The sequence below is a fragment of the Falco punctatus genome, assembly GCF_963210335.1.
Source record: "Falco punctatus genome assembly, chromosome: 13".
NCBI lineage: Eukaryota > Metazoa > Chordata > Aves > Falconiformes > Falconidae > Falco > Falco punctatus.
This window is the reverse complement of record NC_137593.1, coordinates 25234810-25243927: the sequence shown is the minus strand read 5'-3', so window position 1 is coordinate 25243927 and position 9118 is coordinate 25234810.

Here is a 9118-nt window from a genome sequence, read left to right as displayed (position 1 = left end):
ATAGCATGAGGTTGGTAATTACAAACGAGAGGGAAGCCACCAATTTGGTGGGTCATGCTTTGTACTGAGAAGCGAAACATATTCAGTGTTGTCCAAACTAGGCACAGCTGAACTCCATTGCCCTGTGCTTACTCACATCTTCACGGCTGTGGTCAGCCCTGTGGCTAATGCCTAATTACCAATTTAATAACTGACTCTTGCTGTTGGGATTGGTGTTATAAGAACAGAGGCTTGTTTGTGCATGCCATGAGGCCTGGCGACATAAGGGGCTAGAGAATGTTTTAGGTACAGGCTTGATAGAGAGTGAACACAAGGAAGAACTTGTTTAATCATTTTTAGTGAATATCTAGTTCTTCTAATTAAGTTCTGACACTAGTTCTTGAAGGCACCAGTTCTCTGTAGGGCCTTATTGTCACATAAGTGTCAGCATTCGGTTGGATTACTTGAAGTTTCCAAGCAGGATATATTGATAGACAAATGGAAATCACTGGTGAGCATTTTCACAGAGGAGGTGCAAAGAGCACTAATGTTCACTTTTTCTTTAAAATATCAGGGAAATGTCTGGCAGATAATTATCACTGGCTTTTCTACAGTCGCTACTCAAGACTTTTGTCTCTGCCATTATCAGCACTTGGACTAGGAACTGTCAAGCTGAGTTTATTAATCTTAGTGGATGTTTCTGCATTAATGTGCTTAAAATGTGCATTTGAGTGAGACAGGTATCTGCAGAAGTGTAGAATTATTATCATCAGAAAGTCTCAGTGCAGTGTCTCACTGTTGTTAATTTTAATAATTTGGAATAACTTTAAAAATACTGTGAAAAGTGCCAAAGCCAAAGGGTATTCAGCTGTCAAATAGCACAGCTTTTGGAGAGGCGATTGCCCCTCTAAAGAAGAAAAATAACAAGTTCAGGAGTTTTGCAAATGGTATTTCTTTCTGTATAGCAATAACAACACTTCTTCCCAATGAAATAAGACTTGCAGCTGATGTAGATTGGTCTCTGTGGGTCCATATAAAGTGAACTACTGGCTTGTGAGCTGGTGTATATAACAAAAGGAACAAACTTGCTGTAGAAAAAAGAAAAAGGAGTATCAAAGACATTTAAAGACTCAAAGTTTCAGCATGTATCCACGTGCCTGCGGCTCTTGGCCAGCTGCCCTTCTTTGAATGAAAGACTGTGGGACAAGTGGAGCTGGTCATCAGCTTTCACCCCCCGAGATGGGGATGCGGGGCACAGAGGTCAGACAGGTGCAGCTTTTACCGCATTCAAACTCAGGCTGGAATCAGGATTTTAACCACATCTTTAATGGAACTTCCAACCTATGGTAAGAAGACCTTTCGCTCTGGTTGTCTAGCAGTGGCGCACTGAATATGCCAGCTCCATTTGTGTACAGATACCTGGTGGGTGCTGGGGATCCAACACAGCATTGCCAGCATGTGTGCCTGTTAGCAAATACTTCTGGGGCTCTAAGCATCTGTCTCAGAAGAGTTTTTTTCAGCACCAGAATGATTCCCAGAAGACAGACAGATGGTACCATCTGTGTAGTCTTCTGATCTCCAGCCTTAGTGCTTGCTGCAGTCTCGCTGGGTACTTCACGAATAACTTGTTCAGTTTATGCTGCCAACTGATTCAGATTTAGAATTGCCCTAAAACTTTCCCAGCCTGGTGGTCATCTCCCTGCCTCTTTGGTGGTTCTCAGGAAACTTGTTTTGATGGAAATGAGTCACGTCCTTACAGCATGCTTCACTCATTATACTGTCAAAGCAGAAAGACAGATAAGGAAAAAATGTCCTTGGGGAGAGTTACCAGGCCATATACTTTGATGTGACACAAAATCACTTGAAACAGACTTAGAAAATGTCGAATAGTAACCATTTCTGTGAATAGCATAGGAAAAATAATAAATCATACTGTGCTGTGATTCTTAACGACATATGTATCTATTATCCTAGCCCTATCTTCATTTGGTTGCAGTTTTAAAATTTTGCTTAGTAGTTAAAAATATGGAGACACACAGTGTACATTTTTTAAGAAGGGCAATTAGTCTCCCACTGAAGGAATGTCAGATACTGTTTTCCTCCCAATCAGGGCAGTTTTGAGATGAAGCTAAACTGGCTTTTTACTTTCCATCCCAAGTTTCCATGGTAATAGCATGTAATCATCATATTTGTAAATAGCAACTACCCATTTACTTCACAGCCACTTTGAACACTTTTCGCCACAATTTTAACATCCTTGAAACATCCAAATCTTTCTTGTTTTTTAATGCCAGTACATATAATACAATTTTACTGCCAGTGTCTATAATTATTTGGGGATATTTCTGTTTATGAAATCTTCGCAGATGTAGTAGCACTGTAATATGTCTGTGTATAAGTCTGTGTATGTGTACACGTGTGTGGGCATACATACATGGACACATTTATAACAAACATTGTCTGGCAATGGCATATCCCATTATAAATCTTTATTTCTCAACTTATAAATTTGCCAAGTTGAGGCCGCTCAGGTTGAATGCCATTCAGCCTAATTTAGATTCCAGAGATTTCTTTTGTGCTGATAATTTGCAGTTCCAGCTAACTTTTTTCCCAGTTGTAGCCAAGAATGTGCCTATGGAAGAAAACAATGTCTTGCCTTCATGGAGAAGATTCTTTACAGCTTTTTTTGGCAAGCCCTGGCCCAGACAGCCTTGCTGTCACAGAGCTTTTTGCTGTCCTAGTAAGAATTAACCCAAATTTGGCCAAGTTTTAATCCTCTGAAAAATTTAATCTCTCATACACGCAATCTTGCCTTCTTAAAATTCATAGCTTGAATTTGCTAATGTTTCTACCTGCAGAAAGCACAATTAAGTCCCTGAGAACTCCTACGTGCTGACTGGCTCCATGTGCACCATCCCCAATGGACTGAGTGTGCACTAGTCTGAATGACACTTAGTCTCTAACTGCCTTTGCTGGGGTTCAGTGTAGACTAGGGTCAAAAAGTAAACGTAGAAACAGAGAAAGAGAAGAGGAGAAGGATGCCTCTGCGAGACCTGCATATATGGTTAACATTAAACAGGTATTGAAAAGCTTTGCAGAGTAAGGATGCAGTCCATAGTTTTAGCAAAGCCCTTTCCCCGAATCTTTCAAATCACACCCCTTGCAAACTTAGTCTTTTTCCCACTTCCACCCCATCCAACTTACATCCCCAGGACAGTGCTTCATGTGGAATTATAAATCAAGGATACAGCTTTTGGTTTTGACCTAAGTGGTCCGTATTGGAATCTTGTCAGTTGTTTTTCATTAGGAAAAACTGAGAATAAAGTAGGGCATTACTTTAATGTAGCCCTTTTCCAAAGAACATACAAAGGTTCCTTTCCATGAGTACAGGAGGAATTAAGCAAAGACTGTTTCTTTGCTCATAGTATCTAGTCTCTTCCAGTCAGCAGTTGGCCAGAGAAGTTCATTCTGGCCATGATCCTAAAGCTAGTCCTTACTGCTGCTTTAGCTTTCTCTGGCTCCTCTGTCAAATCCTCTGATGCTGTAACTGTCTCGGACAGACGCAGACGATGCTATTAAACGGTATCAGCCTCCTACTGCTGCACTTGGATGCAGCCGGCAGTGAAATCCCTCCACCCACACGACTTGGATTGCTGAGCGCTCTTCTGTGCAGTCTGTGTTTCAGGTGGTGGCACTCAACATTTCCTTGGTCTAGTCCATGAAGAAATGTGTGTTTCCTACATTTATCCCACCTAAAAGACAACTATGCATACACATGAATTCCAGAACATAGCCCTCACTCACAACAGGACATAATTTTTAAGAAAAGGAAAAATAGCAGCAGAAAAATCCTTGCAGGTACACCAAAGTTAAGCAATTACATCATACACAAACAAATGTACTGTTAACAAGAATTACCAGTATCAGATATATTTAAAACACACTTAAAACTTAGGAATACCAGAAAAGTGCTCACATTTTCTCTTTTCATCCTTCCTGATTCTAGGAAATAACCCTAATTTTTGCAGGCAGATGTTTGAACTGAAGCAAATACTTTGTGGTGATTCCTGCCCTAGTATGGTTTCGTAGTTCTCAGTAGGCTGGAACATGGGCAACACAAGGTAGTATCTGTCTGCAAAAGACTCTGCAAAGCTCCTGACTCCCTGCTGCTTGATTTAAGTCATTCTTTATTGTAGTGTCTGGAGAGATAAATAGAATCAGGAACTGATGACCTTAATAATAAATAAGATCAAAAATACTCTTTCGCTTTAGTAATGCACAAATGAAAAAGGTTGCATAAATTAATAATTTTTCATTTAATTTATTTAAATGGTAACATTATTTTTCTTTCCTTCTTCACTACACTGAATTAACCCTAATTCTCTGTCTTCTGCAAAACATTTGCATCAAATAAAATGCAACATGTCAGTGACAGGGAATACAAACTGGCTTCCTTCCCTAAGTGCTATTATTCTTACTCTTGATTCTGTTAAATATAGGACAAAATTGAATGTAGTATTCCATAACACTACCTGGGAATTGTAAAATATTCTACTGATACCAGTTTGAATGATGTGAAACATTTATCTAGCGTTTATTTATCATGAAGTTGGAGGAAGGGGATGGAGGGTCTAGCTAGTTCTCTGTAGAATTTGTATTGTGAATTTCTACACAAAATTTATCAGTTTTATTTGTAAAGGCTTATGGGGACTTAGAGCACCATTAAAATGGAGCAGGTGCTCACTCTGCCAGAACAACTGCTAATGGTCTGGGAAGAATCTCTCCTTTTGAAACTAAAGGAGATTATTACAGTGCTTTCAACAGTATTCAGCAAAACTGTAGCTGATGATTTGCATCCTTAAGTCACAACAGTAACGAACATTTGTAAAGCCCTGCTAAATGCCACAATGCAGTGGTCCTTGTTCTAAACTTTTACTAACAGAAACATAGGAAATACATGTTTCCTTGTTATTTTCTCCACCTTTGGGCAACCATATACCTAGTCTACAGAAATTGTCCGCGTTTATCAATGGGAGATGGTGGCTTAAAATCTGCCTCCACTGAGTGGAAGAGAAATCTAACCAGTAGATTAAGGACTTTACCTTGTAGGTTTATATTTATCTGTGTAATAACGGAGTAGAGTTGAGCTGATTTATGAGACCTTGATATTTACATACATTGCAAATACTTTTTAATTTTATGTCTGTCTTTAATTTTGTAATTCCTGGGTTTCAGATGTCCATTTGGGGTCATGATGAAGTTTTCACCATGTTTTCTGTCACACATTTTCAATCCCCACTATGATGGAAACAGTATTTTGTCTGGTTATTTAACTACATGTATTAATTACTTTTTATCATATTGTGCTTTGGAATTAAGAGCCATGTTGACTGCCTGTAAAAACCCTCACGTATCTGATGGAGAAAGAAATGCTGCAGCACAGCATATGTTCCTGATGTTACCTATGCATAAAGTAGGGATGCGCTGAGTGAAAACACTTCTGATGCCCATAAAACAGAATCAAAAGCTGTGGTTCTGCTGAATAATGAATCTATCATGTCTGAGTTAGATCTGTGCTACAGCTGGTGTCCACATGGACTGTTCTTCTCAGAGGTGTTTGTGTACCTGATGAAGATACTTGTGATGGAACTTGTCGTTATAGAAAAGCATGTCTCATACAGAAATCCTCTAGGAATTCAACTCATCAAAAAAGGGAATGTGTTCACTATTGAGAAGGGGAGAGTCAGGGATAATAGCATTCTGAGATGTTTCCGTATGGTTGATGTGTCAGCAGGGTTCTGGCAGATGCCCTCAGAAAATCAGAACACATTTGCACGTTTTTTCACTGCATACCACCCTCTGAATTGTGCTTGTCACCCAAAGTGTTTGATCAAAACATATACTTTTGAAGACTTTTAATGATGAAGAGAGTGATAAGGCCTACAGAGATAGCATTTTGATCTTGTAGAAAAAACTAAGAAGGAGAAGCATGAGCAGAGCTCCTGAATGGTGAAGAAATGGGTAGGAATGGAAGAAGCCAAAAATGAGAAATGCTCATGAATAGTTTGATAGCATTTACCAGTCTTATTGAGGGCAAAGGTGCCTGAAATCTACTTGTCAGTCAAGATACCAAATCTTAGGTGTATTATTTAATTACAGGCTCATTTGAGACTGCTGAACAAGATAGACAAGCTAATATCTATCCTGAATTAACATGACCCTCCACATCTCCATTGCCCGCTCTTACTTGCACGCCAGTAAGTTTTGCTTCTCTTAGAATGTGTAACAATTAAACACACAGACAACACAGTTCAAAACCACCAAACCCCACCAAAGTATTAAGAGGATAGTAAATAACTATCTATTTGTTTACATACAAAACTGGAAAACAGTTACCCAGATAAAAATAGCCACGCTATTGCAATATCGTCTGATAGGCACAGGGTGGTGGCTGTCCGAGGCAGTTATCCCCTTCCAGGGCACGTCCCGGGTGTGGTGGATGCACAGATTTCCAGAAGAGTTCAGGCAATTCCAGGTGAGACTGATGATAGCAGAGAAAATCCTTAGCAGTGCAGTAGTGGCGGGGGGGGTGGGGTGTTGGCTGTTTCAAGTGCTATGGAATAGTCCACAAAACATGGGAAATAGTTATGGAGCAAGTATCGTCTCGCTGTAGATGGTATCGTTCCCTGTAGTGCCTTTATTGTCACTTCCTCATTACTAAAAATTGAGTCCCCTCCAGCAGATATATTGAAGTGCCTGCGACTACATCTTCTCAAGCAATTTTTTTGTTATCATTAGTGTGGTTACAGCAGTTGTGACCTCTCGCCCCCCAGACAGGTCTCCCTCCTCCTATCCAAACACACCACACTCAGTCTTACATTGTGGTGCCAGAGACAGTATTTGAGTCACCCTGATACTCATTCCTGTCTAGAGATTAATGTTACCATTCTTTCTGTAATGTAGCTAGTGTCAGTGCACCAACTCTCCATTTATTGTAGTGCTCCTCTGTGACTGACCAGCATGACTGATGAATGTCAGTTCACATTTCTGGAAAGCGTATTACAATAAGAGGGAGACATCTGAGGATAATTAGAGAAGAGCAAGCTGTCCTACCTGTCATAAATGTCAGCAAGCTGTGAATCAATTTGCAATTCTGCCACAGAGAACATTATCACTACTACATTTTACTACTGAAACTATGACATTGTACAAGAAAAATACTGAAAGGTCTTCAGGTCTATTAGTTTTTAAAAATAATTTTCATCTTTTTGTGATTTTTTTCCAACCACAGTTGTATGTTTGTAATTTACTGTTTGACAAGGGTTGCGTACCGTAGAACCGATATGTAGTTAACATATGAGACTACTAATTACACAAACCAGTGATTGACTCATATATGCGCTGCCAGTGTGCAAGAGTTCAGATTGTTGCCTTGTCATCTCTTTGGTATCAGATTTTTGTTTTGGCTGGAATGTGTTCCACCATGCTGTAAGGTATTACACCACGAGACAAGTATAAATTTACAGTTTAGGCATAGTTTTCAGAACGCTACTTAGCATAAATAGTAATACCCCTATGTTTTTTTATAATAATGCATTGTGGGGTAACAGAAAGGGATGTTGATACTATAACACATCCCTAAGCAAGGGGGCTTTTAGTGAAACTAGTTACCAGAGTTCAGCAGGGTTCCGCGACACCCTGTAATGTCATGTAACCCTATGGATGCCAGGCCCATTTCTGCAGGCTGTGTATTGGCCAGGGCTCAGCACGTTGTACTGGAGACCTTCTTCAAGAAGAAGCTGATCTAGTATCTTTTACCGTCGTAGGAGTTGTTGGTTTACCCACCACATTTGTCTGTCCCGACTGTAGGTTTGTTAACAACACCAGGGCTGCTGCTCAGATCCCCCTGCAGTGCACCACCACCAGCTCCTCACTAGAGGTGCGGTGCTGGGCCATTTGCCTCCTACCTGTTGTGGTTTGTTGGGTTTAATATCAGTATCACCCTCCAGCAGCACGCTGGCTTAGGCATTCATGTGCAGCCTCAGCTAATTAATAATATATTTGTTGCCATGCTGGCAGTTCACCCTTTGGTGGCATTAGTCACAGTGCCTGTCAGGAGCACCTCTGAGCTAATGGCACCGTTTGTACAGCCTTCTCAGGACAGACCCTCTCTGTTCAGGCTGCCTGCATGTACTTGCAAAGTTACATTTCCTTAACAGTTGTTGGACAGCGCCAAGTATTGTCTTGACTTGGCCTTTACCACAAGTGTGTGCAGCTTCACGTGTCATGTTTTTTCAGGACGAGCAGTATGATTGCTGTGTGGCTGTCACTTTGGTCTGTGCTGTGTGTTCAGTAACGTCCACAGTCTCTGGGCAAAATTCACACGCTGCTATTGTGTCCCATCCTCTGCAGATACTTAGTGCTTTACCTAAGAAGGTCAGTTCTAGATCTTGTAAGATGAGAAGTCTGAATGTTTTGTCCGAGGAACAAATCATAACCCGAAGAGGTCCCGTGAGGTCTGAGCTGCCAGGTTGGCTTCCACCTGCAAGTGGAAAGGTGGAGGGAAGCTCCCCAACCTAAACAGGTAAACCCCCTTTAGGCTGGCTTGCTCATGTTTCAGTTTTATACCGAGTTTGGGACAGTTCCAATTTCTAGAGAACTCTGATGGGTTTCCCTGCTCCGAGCAGAGAAAAACTACAGAAAAAGTGAAACTTTTCATGAGGAGTTACTGCATTCACAGCACCACCTGTCCAGGCGCCTCACACAGCCACAGGCACTCTCGGAGGTGCTGTCTGACGGCTCTTCTTTGCCTGCCCGGTCCCAGTATGGGTGGATCTCCCCCTTCCCCGGATCTCCCCGTCCCTCCGCAGGTGCAGCCCGAGGGGCCCGGCCTTTCTCACTACACAGCAGCTGCTGCACGGGGGCCTGGCCCGGGCCCCCCGCCCCCGGCCCGCGGCGGGGCCTGCCCCGCCGGCCGCCCCCGGCCATCGGTTCTCCAGGCGGTTTCTGGGCAAAGTGCGAGGAGGCCGAGCCCCGCGGGGCGCCCGGCACCGGCTCCGTGGGCGCCGGGGACGCGCAGCCGGGAGAGCCCGGGCCCAGGCGCTCCCCTCCGGGGCCGGACGAAGCTCGGGCTCCCCCC